This window comes from Anser brachyrhynchus (assembly GCF_964034855.1).
Source record: "Anser brachyrhynchus genome assembly, chromosome: Z".
NCBI lineage: Eukaryota > Metazoa > Chordata > Aves > Anseriformes > Anatidae > Anser > Anser brachyrhynchus.
Genome location: NC_137697.1, coordinates 61,602,240 through 61,622,206, shown reverse-complemented (window position 1 = coordinate 61,622,206; position 19,967 = coordinate 61,602,240). Strand labels below are relative to the sequence as shown.

Below are 19,967 nucleotides of genomic sequence, written 5' to 3'. Positions count from 1 at the left end.
AGGGTAGATGGAAGAAATCTGAGTAACAGTGAGGGCATTTGGAAGAGTGTTGCCAGCAGGACAAGGGAGGTGATCCTCCCCCTCTCCTCAGCCCTGGTGAGGCCACACCTGGAGTCTTGTGTCCAGTTCTGGGCTCCCCAGGACAAGATGGGACATAGAACTACTGGAGCGAGTCCAGTGGAAGGCTCCTAAGATGACGAGAGGACTGCAGCACTTGTCGTACAAGGACAGGCTGAGAGAACTGGGCCTGTTTAGCCTGGAAAAGAGACTACTGAGGGGAGAGCTTATTAATGTGTATAAATATCTGAGGGGAGGATGCTGAGTGGATGGAGCCAGTTTCTTTTCAGTTGTGCCTAGAGACAGGACGAGCGGCGATGGGCACAAACTGAAGTATCGGAAGTTCTGGCTGAATCTGAGGGGGCACTTCTGTACTTTGAGGGTGACAGAGCACTGGGACAGGTTGCCCAGGGAGGTTGTGGAGTCTTCTTCTCTGGAGATATTCAAAACCCGCCTGAATGCCATCCTGCACAACATGCTCTAGGTGATCCTGCTTGGCGGGGGATTGGAGTAGCACAGGCAGCAATAATGGGATTGTCCTCGGCAGTCTTCTATTCTTATAACTCTTATTCATTACCAGAATATTGCAGAAAGCTGATGCATGTAGTTCATTCATCAGAACAAAATCCTGAGTGTGTGATGACTGTTGGTAGTGTGATGCAGTCCAAGGTGCTTTGTTCAGTTTCAGAATCTCAGTTAATAGCCCTCGTTGAATGTTAGAGCTGCCCCTCTGTATGGGATCAGATCTGCTGGTGCCACTGTTATGCCACTGCCCCTTCAATGTTGGGGACAGGAGTGTGCCAGGAAATTTGCTACACACAATTCCTTATTTCAGATGTTATTTGCCATTAGGACACAAAAGATGTTATGTTGGATTCTTGGAAAGCAGGATTCTGCTCTAAGGTAAGGAACAGTGTATGTACGGAAGGGTCGTAATTCTGCACCATAGCCTGCATGGTATTTGAAATGAGTTTGTCATTCATTTAGAGCTGGATTCAAAGGCAGATCATTCATAATTCAAATGGAGATATGAAACAGCTTATGGTTTTGAGGAGAAATTATTCCTTTCAGGGGTAAAATGCTGCAGTTTGCCACATGGAATTTTAAACTTACAGGCAAAATCGAAGTAAGGACACTGAGTATGTTTCAGTAATTGATGGTTTCCTAAATTTAAGTCTGTATAAGCTGACTAGATCCCACCAGCACAGGAATGGCTAAAAAAGGAGTCTAATTGTGCTGCTAGGATTGGATCAGTTTCTGCTTTTATTATTATTATTATTATTATTATTAAGTAGATTTATACCTAATAAATTGTAATCTTTTATTTTAAGTTCAGGTAATTGGGGGAGAAAATTTTTTTTTTCAATCAGTTTAGTCAGAAACCATCTTTGATTATTCAAAATCTGTGTTTCTCCAGTTTTGAGGATAAGCAGAAGGTTTTTTTACACGTGTTTATTTGTGGACTATTCTTTAAAATAGCCTTGAGTAGATTTAATCCTGCTAATTTTGTCTCATTAGGTGCTGAATAGGTTTCTCTCTACTGACTGTTTAACTATCTGGATGATTTAAGTTGTATTCTTAGTCTTTTTTGGATTTTTTTTTTTTTTGAGATAAGAGAGTTGTAATGGCTTCAAGTGGTTTATTTTTTATGCTAGTTCAGTTTTAAAGAAATATTGAAGTTACTTGAGTCCATATTTTGTAAAACATGGATACCTTTAAAAACAATACCTTTTTCTATAAACCTTAAAATGCTAAGAAGACTACTGGAATGTAATTTCTGTGGGATTTCTTTCTAGCCAGAAAAAATAAAAGTTATAGTGGGTTGTCTTTGTCTCACTACAAAACTCTCACCTGACTGCTCTCTTAGTCCTTGCCTCAACAGGGCAAAGGAGATAAATAAGAGAAAGCTCACAGGTCCAGATAAGGATAGGGAGATCACTTCATGGGCAAAACAGACTTGACTAATGGAAAATCAATTTATGTATTAAAAATAGAATAGGATGGTAAGAATAAAGAACAAAAATAAAACACCTTCCCCCCCCCCATTTTGCCCTTCTTCTTGAGCTCTACTTCACTCCTTCATTCCTGACTCCTCTAACAAGAGTGGTGCAGGGGGATGGAGAATGGGGGTTGTGGTCAGTCCTTAACAGTTATTCTGTGCCTCTCCGGCTTCCTCACACTTCTCCCCTGCTCCAGTGTGAGTCCTTCCCATGGGATACAGTCCTTCACAAACACCTCCAATGTGGGTTCTTCCATGGACTGCTGCCCTTCAGGAACTGACCAGCATGTGTCCTCTCCATTGTGTAGTCTATCAGGAACAGAGTGCTCCACCATGGGTCCCTCATAGGCTGCAGTCCCCACCAGGCAGCCTGCTCCTGTATGGGCTTCTCTCCATGGGCTGCAGCATGGGGTAAGTGTCCTGACATTGTCTTCCATGGTCAGTAGGGAGACAACCTACTCCACCATGGACCTCTCCACGGGCAGGGGAATCTGTTCCAATACCAGGAACACCTCTTCCCCCTCCTTCTTCACTGACCTTAGGGTCTGCAGGATTGCTTCTCTCACATTTCCTCACTGCTCTCATGAGCTGTTCCAGCATATTTACCCTTTCTAAAATACATTTTCCCAGAGGTACCACACACTTGGTTGATGGGCTGAGCTGTACTTTGTGGTGGGGCTGTTGGAAACTGCTGTGTCCAGCATGGAGCAGCCCTGGCCTCTCCTCACAGAGGCCACCATACAGCCATGTTGCCAATATCCAGATACCTGCACACAACGTAAAGGTCTTTTATTGCAAAGTGTATAAGGGGGGGGGGGGGGGGGGGAGGAAAAAAGGAGTTTATGTTGGTAGGTTATTTTGATTCATAGATGACTAATTGTTATTATTTTTTCTTCAATAGAAAACCTGTATGCTGAGAACAAGGTGTAGCACATAGTCCTTGTCCTGTCTGAGGAAACACATAACCATGTTGTAGTCTTTAGGTTCTGTGGGTGACTATAAAATAGTTACAGCTTTATTGTTTTTTTTCCTTAGGATTCTCCATTTACATGCAAAAAATGGAATCATGTCATATAAATGAGATACTTATTTGTTAGCACTATTAGAGTGTGTTTTGGACCTAGTCCAAAACAGTCTGAAAACCATGGGTTATTTCCTTTGCTTTGGTTTCTAATGAAAAGTGTTCTAGGTGAGTCGCTGGGTAGCACAAGTTTGATGTGTGACCAGCCTACTTGGTTGATACCTGGCAGGTTTCTTTTTTGTGAGGTTCAAAGGTGTTTTTTTTTTTTTTTTTTCCTGCCAGCTTTCCATTAGATTGCACAGCCATAGCAAACATGACCATTTTTTCGTAAATATTTTTTTTTCTTGAAGTTTGATGTAGTGATCAAATGATTGCTTAATAAAAAAGTTAACTGTTTCATTCAGAGTGCAGTAGTGTTTTTTTTTAGCGCTATGCCAGGTTCAAGTCCAAGCGGGAATCGGGCTTTAGGTTTCCATAGGTAAGGGGTAGATTTCAGTGAGTGCTTTGATGCAGCTTCAGAGGGACATACCAAGCTTTCCAGCAGCACCAACCTGATGTTCTTATGCTCAGCAAGAACACTGAATTGTCAATATATTGTGATGGCCTTTACCCTGGAAACCAAGAGACTTTGTTAGGGCATTAATTTTATTCTTGCTTTCATGAGAGGTAATCCCATCTCCAGAACTGGAAGATTGTGGTAATTAGTAGAAAATGACTATTTTAACAGGTCTGATAGGATGTTCATATTAAGAGCTTATCACTAAACAATATTATATTCAATGTCTTTATAAGAAAAGAGGTGACAGTAAAAGAAAGAAAAGTAATATATTAAATCAGTAGTGTCACACATATTTCCAAGAGGGTGATTTTAATTTTTTTTTTTAAATTTCTGTGACCTCTTGTGAATTTGATAATTGACTGACTTTAAAGAAACCCTAAAATCAGCACTGTAGGGAACAAATATCTAGAGCTGTAGAGGAGGGGAGAACCTACAATAAGGTAAAGTCCAAGTAATACAATAGAGACATTTTAGAAATAGATGAGAAATATCAATTACAAGCCTTAATATGAGACACTTTGAGCCTCATTCACTTGAGAGATATACACAAAATATTTTATTTTGAGCAACTATGCTGTTCTTGTATTCATTGAAAGTCCTTATCCTGTGAACAGGTGAATGCTTCAGCATGTCCTCAGGGGAAAGGCAGATCTAAAGGATTGTGGGGACTGGGTGGGATGAGGGGAAAGGAGTGACTTGACCTCTAAAAGTTCTTTATGTGAAATATTTTAGTTCAGGAGGAAAAGCAAAACTGAAAACAACAGCTGAGAGAGTCTGTACACAGCTGCCTAATTTTGGAACAGGGACAACCATAGTCTGCCACCAGGCTTCCTAGGTTTTATGTAAGTATTTGTACTGCTGCTTAAAACAAAATACCTCAGGCTGGAAAGTGGAATAGTCTCAGTCAGTAACTGAGGGGTGAAGAGAAGGAAATCCACAGGCTGCTTTCACAAATACTTTGTGATTCAAAATTATTCATGTTATTCAGTCATTTCTCAGTACCATATTATACCAGATAACATAGAAGAAAATTCCCCAGTGGCTTGTGCTGTCAGGTTAAGACAGAAATCAATGGGTGACTATTAATTGGAAGCACAAGAAAACAGTATTATTCAGTATTAGTTCAGCTACAACCTTTCACATATTTTTGTAGGAGGAAGGTAGTGTTTTTTCACAGAAACCTACCTCTGTGGGATATCATTGGAGAAAGTCCATGAATTCTGACTTGTAAATTTAATGTTATGAGCTAATGATGGAAACTCTGTTATTGCCATTCCCCCTGCAAGCCTGAGTGAGAGCATAAAGTGTAAAACTGAGAAGAGAAAACAAAACAGGTGATGCTTGAAAAGGAGTTCCAATAAAAGTATACAGAGAGGAAACTTTTAAAAATACATGGCAGGTAAGTATTCATTGCAACTCTACTTTGGAAAGTTCTGGTGAAGGCAATTTTTTTTTTCCTCAGTGCTTGGGAAAAGGATGTTGTAATAACCTACAGTTGCCGTCGACTGTCTAGCAGTTAGTGATATTTTTCACAAGCTTTCTACATCCGGAGCACAACAGTGGTTTTTGGCCTGTAACAATTATGAAAACTGTTCAGCAAGATGTGTGACTAAGAGTGCCCAGCATAATCAACAAATGTAATAGATAATGGAATAACTACATTCTTCTGCTACTGCCCTTTCTGCACTCTGTCTTGAGAAATGGAAGGCAAGATTCTGTTGTCAATGGCAACAGAACACGTCTCTAAGATAAGAACTCAATGCTGGAAATGGTATTGATGGCTCACCTCCTCCCAGTTAATTTCAGCCTTCTCTAGCAAAGCCAGAAATCCTAGTGGACAGATGACATCACTGGATCTTTCTTTTCTCCATTATTTACCCACCACATGACTATCAACTATAGAAACTTCTTATAAGTGGTTGTCCTGGCTTTGGCTGGTATAATTTTCTTCCTAGTGGCTGGTATAGTGCTGTGTTTTAGATTTAGGATGTGAATAGTGCTGATAACACACCAATATTCAGTCATTCACACAGGGCCAAGGCCTTTCCAGCTTCTGGTGCTGCCCCACCAGTGAAGAGCCTGGAGGTGCACCAGGAGCTGGGAGGGACACAGCCAAGACAGCTGGCCCAAATGGACCAAAGGGGTGTCCTGTACCATGTGGCGACATGGTCAGCAATAAAACTGGGGGAGTTGGCTGTGGGAGATGCTGTTGCTCAGAGAGTGGCTGGGCATCGGTCGGCTGGTGGTGAGTGAGCAATTGCGTTCTGCATCACTTGTTTTGTATATTCTTCTTCTTGTTGGTTTTTAGCCTATTTTTTTCTCCTTGTTTTCGCTTTGGACTGTCCCTGACCAAAGAGTTCTTGCAGTTTTCAGTTCTCTCCCCTGTCCTACTGACAGTTTGAATGTGGAGGGAAGGAGCAAGTGACTGTAGGTTAAACCAGAACAGTAGTCTCTCTACACACTCATAGCTAAACCTACTCTGTTTTTTCAAGTCAAATCAACCCCATGCAAGCCAGTTTCCTTTCAACATAGCTGCACTGTCATATTCCCCATTTACTAGCTGTCATTGTTATACCATGCTTTGTGAGGTATGTTTGTTTGTTTTTCTTAAAAAAAAATGTAAAACCTGAACCCAAAGTCAAATGCTGGCATTTTTGTCACCGCTTTCATGATAAGTGAATGTCAAAGATTCAGAGATTTCTGGCCATCATCATTGCAAGGGTGTATTTACTGAGCAAGACCTAAAATGCTGTAAATATCAAGAACAAAGATATTCAAATGTATGATTCTGTATGTATGTTTGATCTTGTCAGTTCATCTTTTAATGTACAAATGCTAGGTTTTATGAGAAATGATCTTAGGACCCCTCTGCCTTAAAAATCGGCAATTGCAACAGCTTGCAAAGTGTTTTCCTGGATGAAGGGAGACTAAACAGCTTCTGTCAGGGTTGTTTGAAGTTTTAAAGTGGTGTCATTTGGATGAAGTTGTCAGAGTGGACCTGAGCAGATGTGCCAAGAGGAGATATATGCACTTCTGATCATGTCATGTGTTAAGGGAATGAATATTATAGCATCTAGTGTTTCTGGAGAAGAAATCCCCCTGAATTCTCCCTTTCCAGCTATATATCTGGTTGTATGCAGTATCTGTTTCAGGGAGACTGTATTTTACTGATAGTAATTTTTAAAAACTATTCTAATGTGTTTTTACACTCCTGCTTATATGACTGTTACTGTTTGATCATGGTTCTCCAAGTTGAAAGGTATCTTGTGTGTTAATTGCACTCCTGATTTTTTTGAGGAGACTTACTACTTAAGCTTTGAAAACACGATTTGTAGTGCAGGCTGCAGTGAGGTATTACTAGTCAGCTAGCAGGAAGGATGTTTTAAAGTATGTTATATACAGAACAGTATGTCTTCTGGGTTTGTTTATGTGTATGCACAGATGTTTTGCTCAAATCTATTGCTTTTGCCTTTGCAGATTGATTTTGAGGCATGTCCTCCTCATCAGAAGACTAAAAAGAAGAAAGTCTGAAAATTCTTTCTTGGACAAACATCAGGAATGAATTATGCTCCAGTGAATGATCAGGGTTAACTGAGGGATTTCACTGGCCATTAATGCTGTACATATTTTTTTCCAGACCATGCAGGCATGATTTTATTTTATTTTATTTATTTATTTATTTCTGTGAAACCTGTTTTAAGTTCTTTACTGCTCTAAGTATGTCTTTGAGGTCAAAAGCGTTTTTCAGACTTTCAGTGCATTTGCTGCATGACTGATGCAGCCTGATGTGACTTATCACAACATGACTTGTCATCAGAAAAAAGCTGAGAAAACAAAAGCAAGTTCCTGGAAGCTAATGTTGAGAAAACCAGTGTTAAGGGCAGAGCAAGAGAAATGCATGCTTTTAAGAATGACTTTTTTTTTTTTTTTTTCCTCCCCATACTCCTTTTCCACTTAAAGAAGCTGTCTAATAGAAACTTGGCAAGTAGTAAATTATAATAAGATCCTGAAGCTGGGGGTTGTTTTCTAGTGATCAGGCAAAGAAAAAAAAAAAAGTATGTTGCATTGGCTCTCTCTTTTTTATTTTTTTGTTGTTGTTACTAATCTCTTAATGGGAGAGGAAGATAAATAATTAGCAAAGTAACTGAAAATTATAGATTTCAAATGCTATCATAGTCTCAGTGGTCACATATAGTAATTTCAAGTTTGGAAGCATTCATTTTCGGTAGTTGAGCCTTTCAAGACTGCATTGTCAGCATTCAAATTTTTTTTTCTTTTTATTTTAATAATTTGTTTTCTGTGTTTCTGCTCTTATGGCTTTTCTTCTCCAAATAATAAACTTGTGAAAGTCAAAAACAAAGCACAAATCAGAATGTTATCCATAGTCAAACAGTAGTATTTGATCATTTTATATGTATTTAAGTACATAAATACATTGAGAAGCATAATTAATTTACTGAGGTTATACTGCTTAAGCCTTTACATGGCAAGATAAGAAGACAGTGATAAAAGGACTGCTAACTATTGTCTATAATGAGTAAAATTCCTTATTTAACTTGGTAAGAGTGAGCTTATCTGAATGCTAAGTATAGTGGAAACACTTTTTGAAGTTATTTCAAGGTCTTAAAGTGTTTAGGGAGAGAAATTTTAATGCAGTCACAACCTATAACATCTGTTTTCATGTTTCTGAACATAGCTTGTGCCTTACTCTTTAGTGTTCAATATTATTTTGCTGGTGTCCTACTTTTAACGTCACAATCAAAATAGAGAACAACAGTGGGATTCTTGTATAAGGGATAACTAATAGGAGGCTGATACAGAAGAGCTGATCTTTAAAGCGAATGCCATTATTTTAGCAAGCTACTGTCAGTTCAAGATGAAGAAAGTATAAGGAAAATCATAACGAGTCTGCAGGTCTAGCAGCATGACAAAACAAACTGATAGAAAAGAGACATGAAGTGATATAGCATAAATTCAGTAAACAACATTTGCATCTGGCATAGAAGTCTTCTTTGTGTATCATACACTGAACATATAAGATTTCTCTTCTCTTTCAAGAGGCAATGGGAATGAACTGGAACATAGGAGGTTCCATCTGAACATCAGGAAGCACTTCATCACTGTGAGGACGACTGAACCCTGGCACAGATTGCCCAGAGAAGTTGTGCAGATCTCCATCCTTGGAGATGTTCAAACGCTTGGACATGTTCCTTGGCAAAAGCTTGGACATGTTCCTGGGTAAAGCAGCTGTAGTTGGTCCTGGACCAGATGAGGTCTGTCCAGAGGTCTCTGTCAATGCCAACCATTCTGTGATTTTGTGATTCCATGAAAATTTGGTGTCATAGGATCTTGAGAGTGCAGAATATGTCAAATAAAATTATTTTTCTCGTGTTTAAAAAAAATCATGTTTTAACTCCTAACACCATGAATTGAAAATGAAATGGTTTTTATTACGTCACTCATCAATGTTTTCTAATTATATACTTAACTATAAAGTATAAAATTCATATGATATTTATTAGTTGTCATTTGGTTAGAGAGGCAGAAGAGCAGGAAACCTACAACATAGCTAACCAGAAGAGGCTACACTAGAAGTATTTTTCAGTTCAATTTCCTTTCTGTGCTGTAATTTAAATACATTTACTAGTTAAGGGAATTAAAACAAGTTGGCTTAATAGTGTTTTATAGTCCTTTCTAAAATAATTTGAAGTGAGCATTGAATAAAAGCCTGTGACTCATAAGGAAAAATTAAGAGTCGCCTCTTTCTATGGAAGAAATTCTTGTTTTGTAAGTGTGTTCTGTTAGTGAAAACTTCTAGCTACTTGCTATTTTTAAGGCGCTCTAGTGTATTATTGGCTAAGAATCACCTTGAAGCTTTAAATAGATTTAGAGATACTAAGGATAAATCTCAGGCTGCTGTTACAGACCAGTTCTTTGACTTACGAACTGAGGGTGCTGCACATCAGCTCCAGAAATCTTACTGAACTGTGTAGATAGAACAGGAAGCATTTGGGCTAACACTTAGACAATCATATATAAATGGCGTGGAAAATTATCCTAACACATATTTATGTATGATAGTATTATTGAGTTGGGAAAGTGAAACAAATAGCATGCTGATGTCAAGATGTCATATGGGTGGATTTTCTCATTGTTTATTAGAAGCTTGGAAAGGAGTCTCCCAGTGTGGGTATCTCAGAGCATGCAACAATCAAACAAACAAAAACTCAAAACAAACAAACAAGAAAACTGGTTTGTTTGATTTCCAGTATTATGGTAGAGACATGTCATGTTTGAAGCTGGAAGATATGTTTCATTTTGGCTGGGTTGCTGCTTGTTTCATAGTTGGCAGCTCAGAAAGTTCAGGCAGTTACTCTTCACCCTTATGAATATGTTTCTTTCTGAGCTCTCTCTGACTTCTCAGCGTGGTTGCAGCCAGTTTAATTTGTTTCTGTGAAATAAGCATCAGCAACATGTCAAGTCAGTGACTCCTGAAGAAAAATACCTTTAAGAACCCCATTAAAAAGCATAAACCTATAAAAATGTGTCATCTAGAAATATTTATTTTTCAAGTATTTTGAAGTGCAATTGTTCTTTTTCAGATTGTATTTTGGCTCTGTGCAGAATATATGTGTGGAAAATGGCCTTTTTTTTTCTTTTTTTTTTCTTTTTTTCCTGAAGGTTTCATCTAGCTTGAGGTGGGCATATAAAAAGAAAGGGGAAATGGAAAAACATGACTAAAATGCAAACACAGCTTTGGAAACAACTTTAGTGGTTTTACTAGTCCAAGTGGTTTTGGAGAGGTAAGCCTCCCATACCTTGTCTAGAGTTAATATGTGTTAGCACGTGGCTGGCATTTCTTCCCTACATTACCTTTCTTCCCCTATTTTCTGTCTTGCTTGCAATTGGAGAAGAAACAGTAACTCAGGAAATATTTTTCAGCTTTCCAGAGTGGTTTGACAATTTTAATATTGTAATAAGTAGTGTTTGAAAGCTCAGTTTAGGTGCCATCTGCACGTACATCATTTGTTTTGAGACAATTAGGCTAAATATTCTCAGAAGCTACTGTTCTTACTCATTTAAGCTACTGTCTTAAGCTTGTCACTTCCTCATTTTCATCCTTGTTTTCTTTTTCATCTGCGTATCAATTTGGGGCAATTTCGATCTCTTGGGAGCACTTAACCAATTTCTTGAATGCACTTTTTTTTTTTTCTAAATTTCATCTAAATATATTAGAAATTGGAAGGCTAAAAACCATTCCACTTTTCCATTACTCAAAAAAGCAAAATTATTGCTACAGTTAAAAGCATTTATCTTGAGGCAGAGATTCTTATGCAAATGTCCCTATTAAGCACTACAGGAGAAAGATTTGCAAATTTGCGATATACAAGGTAGGTAAACGGGTTAAACAAAGGAGAGTATTGTTTGAGAGAAGGAGAAAAAGGAATCAATTTGGAAATCTTTGTGTAATCCACAAAAACAGCTGTCATCTTCCAGAGCATTGGAAATGAATCCTGACAGAGTTTCTTGGTCTCCATGTGGGACTTGCTCAGATAGGCATTAGTACAAAGCATTTCTGCTGCGTTCCATGTGTGTTGTCTGGGCTTAACTGATGACAGCATGACCTGACGTTCATAAAGACAGTATTGAGTTCTTTCAGGAATTAAGGTGTGCTCTTCATAGAGAACTGCCAGCGGACCGTAGGGGAAGAAAGTATTCGGTCAGGCTGGTATTTCTTATACTGTCCTCTGCCTCTCACATACCTGGCTTGGCAGTGTCCTTCAACAGCCCTAATATTGTTTACTAATTTGGAAAGGGTGTGATGACACCAATCCATAGGGAGTTTCATAGAGGGCTTCCTATGTGGAACTTTTCACTTGCAAATCAAAGAAGTGAGCAGACAGACCTTGTAGAAGTCACATCCCGATTCCCAGGACTCCTGGGTTGCCTACATTTTTTCTTGAAAAGGAATGTAAGCATAATGCATTTTTTTTTTCATCTTTACAGTGTGATTTGATTTGGGAGAAATACACCAAATGTTACCAAACATGCAAATAAGTAGGTTCCGCTTAGCTTTCGCCTTGTTCCCAGTTTCAGCCAGAGCTCTTTGATGGGGCTGATTCCAAACCGCTGCTGTTGCAAGAGCTCCTGGTGTGCCTGGAAGTCCTGGCAATGGATGGTATTGCCCTTCACCATAAACTGATTTCCTTTTGCCATTGTCATTCTGGGCAGCTGGTTTGTGGGGACAGGACAAGGGGCAGTGGCCAAAAAATGGATCACAGGAAGTTCCACACCAGCATGCGAAAGAACTTCTTGACGGTGAGGGTGACGGAGCACTGGAACAGGCTGCCCAGGGAGGTTGTGGAGTCTCCTTCTCTGGAGATATTCAAGGCCTGTCTGGATGCCTACCTGGGCAACCTGCGCTAGGGAACCTGCTTTGGCAGGGGGTTTGGAATTGATGATCTCTTGAGGTAACTTTCAACCCCTACAATTCTGTGATTTTGTGATTTTGTGTGATTCTGTGATCCTGTTCTGGAGATATATATATATATATATATATATATATATATAGAAAATTTTCAATAGTTTCTCTGTTATCAGTGTGTTAGGGTCCCGAAATAAGTCTTCTCTGGATGAGGAAGAAAAGGATTAGAGAGGAGACAGACTTCAGTGTTTACACCACTGTCCAAAAGCTTACCAGGAATGTTTTCTGGAGATTTCACAGTGGTCTTAAAATATGTCCTAATTAGTAAGTAAAAGAGACATTTTTTTTTTTTTTTGATTGGATTCTTTGTTTTCTGATACTATCTAGGAAGAAGAACCAGAATTTTTGAAAATGCATCACTCTGACATTTTTAAATCAGGGAAACAACTGCTTCCTTGTTCAGGGAGGTAAAGTGACCCTATTTCTGGCTCAGAAGTTGCATGAGTTGCAGGGATTTAGATCATTGTTGAATGAAAAGGAAGTGTTGGAAATTTTATTTCCTTCTTCAATTGGCTTTTTGTTTTGTCTTGTTTTGTTTTGTTTTATGTGAAACTAGAAATAGATTCTGTCTCAGCCAACTGAGACATTAATGCGATTTCTTGGTCAAATAATTGTAGTGAAGTATTAACACCTTGGAAACATAAATTTGAATATGTAGAATCATAGAATTGCAGAATATTCCAAGTTGGAAGGGATCCTCAAGGATCATCATGTCCGACTCCTGAGTCCACACAGGACTACCCAAAAATCAGACCCATACTGCTGAAAGCATTTTCCAAATGCTTCTTGAACTCCATCAGGCTCAGTGCTATGACCACTGCCCTGGGGATCCTGTCCCAGTGCCCGACCACCCTCTGGGTGCAGAACCTTTCCCTAACACCCAGCCTGACCCTCCCCTGTCCCAGCCCCATGCCGTTCCCTCGGGTCCTGTCGCTGTCCCCAGGGAGCAGAGCTCAGCGCCTGCCCCTCCGCTCCCCTCGTGAGGGAGCTGCAGGCCGCCATGAGGCCTCCCCTCAGCCTGCTCTGCTCTGGGCTGAACAAACCCAGGGCCTCAGCTGCTCCTCATATGTCTTGCCCTCCAGACCCTTCACCATCTTCATAGCCTTCCTTTCAATGTTCTCTGGTACTTTTATAAGCTTCTTATATTGTGGCACCCAGAACCACACCACAGTGCTTGAGGTGAGGCCGCTAGTTTGTTTTCTCCAAAACTTCTGCTTTCTTAAAAGACATTTGAGAGTAACATACCAATTTCAACACTCCTTCAAAAAGTTTTGTTTTATCTATGGTGGAATATCTTGCAGTTATGCAAAATACACAATAATTTAGTGATTATGGTACTTGCCTACAGCACAGGAGAATGAAATTTTTAATCACTAGTTTGAATTAGTAAGCAAACGGACTTGAAAAGAGTCTTAGAGAAAGCACTGTGTTCCCAGCTGAGAGCCCTGCACTCTTGAACACTTTGATCGTATTTTCATGAAAAATTTCAAAAGGTCATGGTTCTCTCCAGTGCAGAAAGGGATTGGAGGGTGATGATGACAATTTTGTTTTAACTAGCTGAAAACCATTTCCTGCACAGCTCTAATGAATTGCTATAAATCAAATAGTAGGATGTTGTGTTAGCATATTGGAGTGCTGGTTTCTTCCGTACTGTTTTTTTCTTTCTTTTTCTTTTTTCTTTGGTAGCAAATGAAATAGAATGAAAATGACAAAGATCCCGGGTGATATCATTAATTCTTTAATTAATATGCAATATGTGTGGGTGGGATGGTGGTGAAGGAAAATATGCGTACACATATATTTCTCTTCAAGAAATCTTACTAGCGGCTTGTTAGCAGATAAAAACTGGAGGACATCTGTCTGTGCTAGCCATGTGTTCCTGAACATGTCTTACTCTTTAATCTCTTTTCAGACTATTGCAGATGTTCAATGCTTGATTTAGAAAGAGAGGAAAAGAAAGATAGCAACAATAATTCCAATGTATTTATTTTCTGAGCATTGTTTTTATTTCCTCATTTCGTACCCTTGAACTTTTGTCAGGGATGCTGAATACCTCCAGCTTCCTGTTCAGCAAAAGGGAGGCACTTTGCAGATGCTCAGTATTTCTCAAAGCAAGCCATGTGTGATTTGGCTTCATTTTTTTGAAGCATATATGATAATGGTAGTTTCTGAGGTAGAAATATTAACAGTCATTTTGGAGAAGAAATTTATGTCCTTAGGATAATAAATCTTTTAGGGCTGATGTCCTGGCCTGTTTTAGTAAATAGACTGAAAAAGAAAAGGCATTATAATGCCTGAATGGAGGAGTGGTTTTCATGTGGGTTATTTATTTATTTATTTTTGTAAGGTTTGGGAAATTTGAGATGTCTTTCATTCATCTTCATCTCATCATATCATCTTCATTCTCCAATTTTTTTTTTAGGAAAATGTGATTAAAAAAAAAAAAGTATTTTTTGTAAAAAAAAAATTAACTTTCTCATCTCACTTCAGAGGATAATGACCTTTAACTAAGTTAGACTTCAAAAAGTATAAAAAACTAGGGGATCTGGGTAAAGTAGCCACTACTTACTCCCTTCCTTATTATTTTATTCCCTCCTTTTTTTTTTTTTTTCCCTCTGACTAGAAAAAGTAAAAAGACCAATTTAATTTAAACTTGTAATTTACAGGACTTCACTTGTGCACTGAATACCTAATCAGTTGAAATATGTGTCAATAAAGTCTAAAAATCACGAATACTTAGAATTCAGAAGTGTTCTGCAGTCTGTGGGTGAATCCTTCTTCCGCTGCAAACGGAGTCGATGGTGAACGGAGGCAGTGGTGGGCTCTTTTGGTCCCTGGTTGCCTCAGTGGACCTGGGTGTTGGGTATAGCCTAGTGTAAGAACCTCTTCTTTATTGGCTGCATGTTGAAGGTGAAGCAAAAAGCACCTCCCCAGAGAGGCTTCCTGAATGGAAAGAATATTTTTAATTCATGACAAAATGCATCACCAAAGTAACAAAGCTCTTTTTGGCAGAAAGCGAATTGTTTAGAGCATCTGTTACAGTACACATTAACGGAGATTTTTTTTTTCATGGCATGAGAGGAAAATTCTATTTTGGAAAATACTATTAAACACGCTAGTTAGGTACTACTGCTTTCCTTTGCTGTTCCTTATGTCTCATTTTAAAAGTTTCTTCTGAAAGACTGATGCATGAGAAATAAATAAATACATAAATAAGTAACAGTTCCAATTTTCTGTCTTGCAGGTGAAATAAATAAGGTGAATTTTGGTGGATTTTAATCATTTGGAGAGAAGGGTACTCTGGCTGTCAGACCTGGGAGCTTATTAAATCATTATTCATAACAGACTCAGCATTGGATAATTAACCTTTTGGTGCAGAAAAACTCTGCTGCAGACTAATAAACTGTCAACATAGATGTTAATGCAAGTTAAAACCGTGAAAATCCTTGTGAATTGTAATACAGAAGAGTCTGTGTGAGAGACTGATATATCTTCCATACTCAGCTTTTTCTTGGGGTGTCCCTGCTGTTCAGTAGTACACTTCTTGGGGTGTCCCTGCTGTTCACTAGTACACTAGTACACTGTTCGCTTTCGGAAGTAAAGCACCTCTCTTGTAGTTTAGTTTAATTAATGAGATTTTTGGTGGCAGACTGCTGTTTTTCTTGTTATGCAAAAAACTGATACAGATAGTTTCCAGCCATTTTTGTATTTCAGTTTGATCTAACAACATCAAGATATGGCTGTGTTGAGCAAAGAAAAGTTAGTGCAAGTATGGGTGGAAAAGGTTAAAGTGAACTTTTAAGGTGGAAGAAGAGTAAAATGTCCTGGTAGAAAAGAGGAAACTACTTTGCCATTTATAGTTTTGCACAGTCTACAAGATCCCACAGAGCATTTCAGGTTGTTTTTTTTTTGTGTGAAACCGTGGGACAACTCTGTGGTGACAGTGTCATTCATTCAGCACCACCAAACAATGCAATGTTAGGAAGAAGGGGAGAAAGAAGGTTGGTATTCAAACCTGCAGGTTATTAAAAAGTATTTTTAGTAAGTGACAGGACCTTTTTTTATTTTATTTTATTTTATTTTATTTTATTTTATTTTATTTTATTTTATTTTATTTTATTTTATTTTATTTTATTTTATTATTTATTTATTTTTTTGCATATCTTTATTAGGAGCATAAGTAGCATTCAGTGTGGAAGTTTGCTTACCTCATGTTCTACTTTGCTTCTTTGGCTAGCATTTTTATATCCTAGCTCTAAAAGGAATATAGAATTTTTTATTATAATAGAGGATAAGATTTGTAAATAAATAAAGTACTATTTCTTCCTTCTGGAAAGACAGTGTGATTTTAATTTAGAGATTTGGCAATGAAAGTGGGAAAACCAAAATTCCATTTACAAAATATTTAAATGATTTCAGTTCAGGGTTTGTTTCATCTCCATAATTCTGAAGCAACTTAGCAGATTTCAGTACTTATCACCCCTATTACTGAGCAGATATACTTGCCAATTAATTTTGTTGTAATTTCTTACTTCTTGGTTGCCATTTTACATTCTTCAGAAAAATCTTGTAAGGAAAGGCATTTTTGGGATTGTTTCTCTGAAAAGATGGAGTATTGAGCCTTCTTAGTTAAATATTTAGTCTTTTTTTTTTTTTTTTTAATAAGGCAAGACAGTGAGAAGCTTGGCAAAATAAGCATAACTTAACTTGCTTTCCAAGACGTGAATGCCTCTGAAGTGAAAAGACTGACTCTGTTGCAAATCTAAAATTAGATTACATATAAATACATTCAAAGCTGACAAGCTAAAATTGCTCCACGATGAGTACCATTTTGTTTATATGAAACTTATTTTTAAACATTTTTTATCTGGGCTTTTTTTGTTTCTGTTTTGTTTTGTTTACTTCTAAGCTGCATTTGAATGCCATCAGACCTTGGAGTTCCATTCTCTGATGGATTTATGTATTTCTTTATCTTAAATGAAATAAAAGGGAAGGGAAGGGTGGAAGCAACTGGAAAACTTGATGCACATTCCAGTATGTACAAATTTTTGCATTCTTAAGACAGTTTTCCCATGAGGATATTCATACCCAGCAATGGATCAGAAAAATTAAATAGAGAGAGCAGAGCTTCGTGTCTAAACCAGGCTTTTCTACAATGAGTCTGCTCAGTGCCAAACTACATGCAAAAGTTTTCCTGATAATTGTATTTTATTTTCACCTTTACTTTTACTTCAAGTTGGCTTGTGTAGCTGGAGACCCAGAAAAGGGTCTCTTTGGACATGTTATCTGTGATACGGGTGCTGCAGGAACAAGTTCAAACCAAGTCCAGGCCCAAGCAGGTATAGTTAAATGATGCTGCACCGCTTAGCGTGGACTTGCTGGCTTACTTTTGAGACTTCTGGAAGTTTTCCAAACAAGATGTAGCAGCTGTGTGGGATGAATCACTTCAATACTGATTTAAGCATGATGTTGCAGTGTTTGCTATGAAAGAACCATGCCTTACATTCTCTGTACTACACTAAATTATATCTTATTGAGATTGAAAGCAATCAAAAATGATGCATCTGGTGGGAGTATGCCCTAATTCATGCAGCTATACAATGCTTGTTCCAGGCTTGCGCTTTGTGGCAAAAGAAAATGAAATACAAACGTATGTGGGTGATTTCACACCTACCTGTACCATCATTTTAAACTCCTCCATAATGCAGTTCCTTCCTGTTGATTCATCTTCTTGGGAGTTGGTTAGCTGTTTCATGAAGATGTGTATTGTTAGCATTATTCCACTTAGCAGTGGAAGAAGACAAAGGTTGAAAATGAATTTGCATAGTATATTTCAAGTTCCTTACTTATTCTCTGTTTTCAGCAGATACTCTTTTTGCTAATGTCCTTCTTGTTTATAGTCTGATTTCCTTTAAGCTTTACATCGCTTATCTTAGTTTAAATTTGCATTTGACAGCTTGTCTTTCCCAAAGTGGTTTCCTTTATACCTTTTTGGTATGCTGAAGCAGATATCTGAATGGATTACTCCTGCTAGAGCTTGGTCATGAGATGGATTTAGGGACAGAAAGTGGGTCATGTCAGGCTAGCCTGAAAAAATACAGTCAGGATTTAGATGACCTGCTTTACCCAGTATTTTGCTTTAATTGTCGTTCAGTAAAATAATTCTTAAAACAGATACTAATCAATTTCATCTTTTCTCTAAGTTATACCTTTGTCAAGATAAGTGTCAATTTAGAGGACTCAATATATATTCCATCACCACTCCTTATTTATTAAGAAAGTGAAATAATATCTTTTCACATTTTAGCATATTTATCTTCCTTTAATGGCTCATGTTCAATATGTTCAGTTAATGGGTGACCTATCAGCAGAGAAGGAGCCTGTGCATTTGCAAATATATCTGTTCTTATCCAGGACAGCACTGGTGGCACTTATGGTAGCACAGCAGTTACACAACCAAGCACAGCAGGTATGCTTACAGCGGTAGACTGCAGAGCAGACATGCCTCATTAACCAACAGTAGAATTCCTAAGTTTTGTCATTGATTGTTTTTCTGTATTTACTTTGAATGCCACAAAGTATGGATTGCATTTTTGACTCCCAAATAATTATAAACTAAGCCTCAATGAAAAGAATTTCCCATGTAATGTGTTTTGAATATGCAGTTTATATCATTACTCCACCTAGGTAGGCATGGTGTTGCTACAGTTTTATATGACTTTCTCAAAGATGGCACACCAACAAAATGGTTAGATGAATGCTTGGCCTGCATAAGTCCTTTTATCAAATTAATTGATACATTTTATATTTGCATAAAGTCACCCATATAAAATTAATTCATGTAAAATATTTGTCATGTCAAATAATCTTACACACATAAAGTACTGTGTTCTGCCAGAAGTCACTGTAGTTCCAGAGCTTGTTAGCTTTCAGATTTTTGTCAGAATGAAGCTGGTACAAATACTTTATTAATAATTATATTGAGGCATGAAACTGAGTTTACTATGAACTACCTAAGCACCTAAAACTCACCATGAAAAGAAAAGCATATCACACAGCATGTGAGGTTCAAAGTACTGATACCAAAAATTATGATAGAAAAGAGATACTAATGAGTAGGTGTATTAGAACATACTGCTTGATTGAAAACCTTTAGTGTCTCAGAGTTGGATCAGTCAGGGAATTTCTGTCATGCAGGTTCATGCAAATGTCTGAGAAGAGTGAATAAAGTGCTTGCTCTGTCACCTGCTTTGCACTTCTTTAAAAAAAATCAAGAAGAGTGACAGAATTTGTAAAATACTGGTTTCTGTTTAGGTGAAAGGCAGGAGGTCGTTGTCAACCTGTCTGTGCTTAAGGTAAAAATAAAAGAAAGTATTTGAAATATTTTGAGAATTAACAGCACACTAATGCTAACTCTCATATTTTTTTTCTCTGCATAATGTAATATAGTTATAATATAGTTCTATTAATAGTTGATAGTAGGAAGTCGTGACCTTTAGAAAACCTGAGTTCAAGCATGATGAAAGGTGGTGTTCAAAGTAGAAGGTTGGTGCAAATAACAGGAAAAAAAGGCATATACCTTGAAAGATGATGTTAACAATAAAGAAAAAAAAATGTTATGCCAATGTTTATTTGATATTTAATTAACATCTTGCCAGGGGTAATCATAATTCAGATGACTTGTATGTTTCCTTTCTAATTGCTGTATTATGTTCTTTTTAATACTTGATGACTTTCATGTAGCCAACAGCCTTCCTGAGGATATTTTTGGTGGGATACTTGACTAAAATAGTATTTTTTTTCCTGGAAGCCTCCTTTATACATTTTTTTTTCTTTTCCACAGTTC

General features: G+C 37.8%; 1 protein-coding gene across 7 annotated transcripts in view; it reads left to right on the top strand.

The window, feature by feature from the left end:
* Positions 1-19,967, top strand: part of PRR16 (proline rich 16) — a 180,487-nt gene that overhangs the window by 33,982 nt on the left and 126,538 nt on the right. The window lies entirely within an intron of this gene.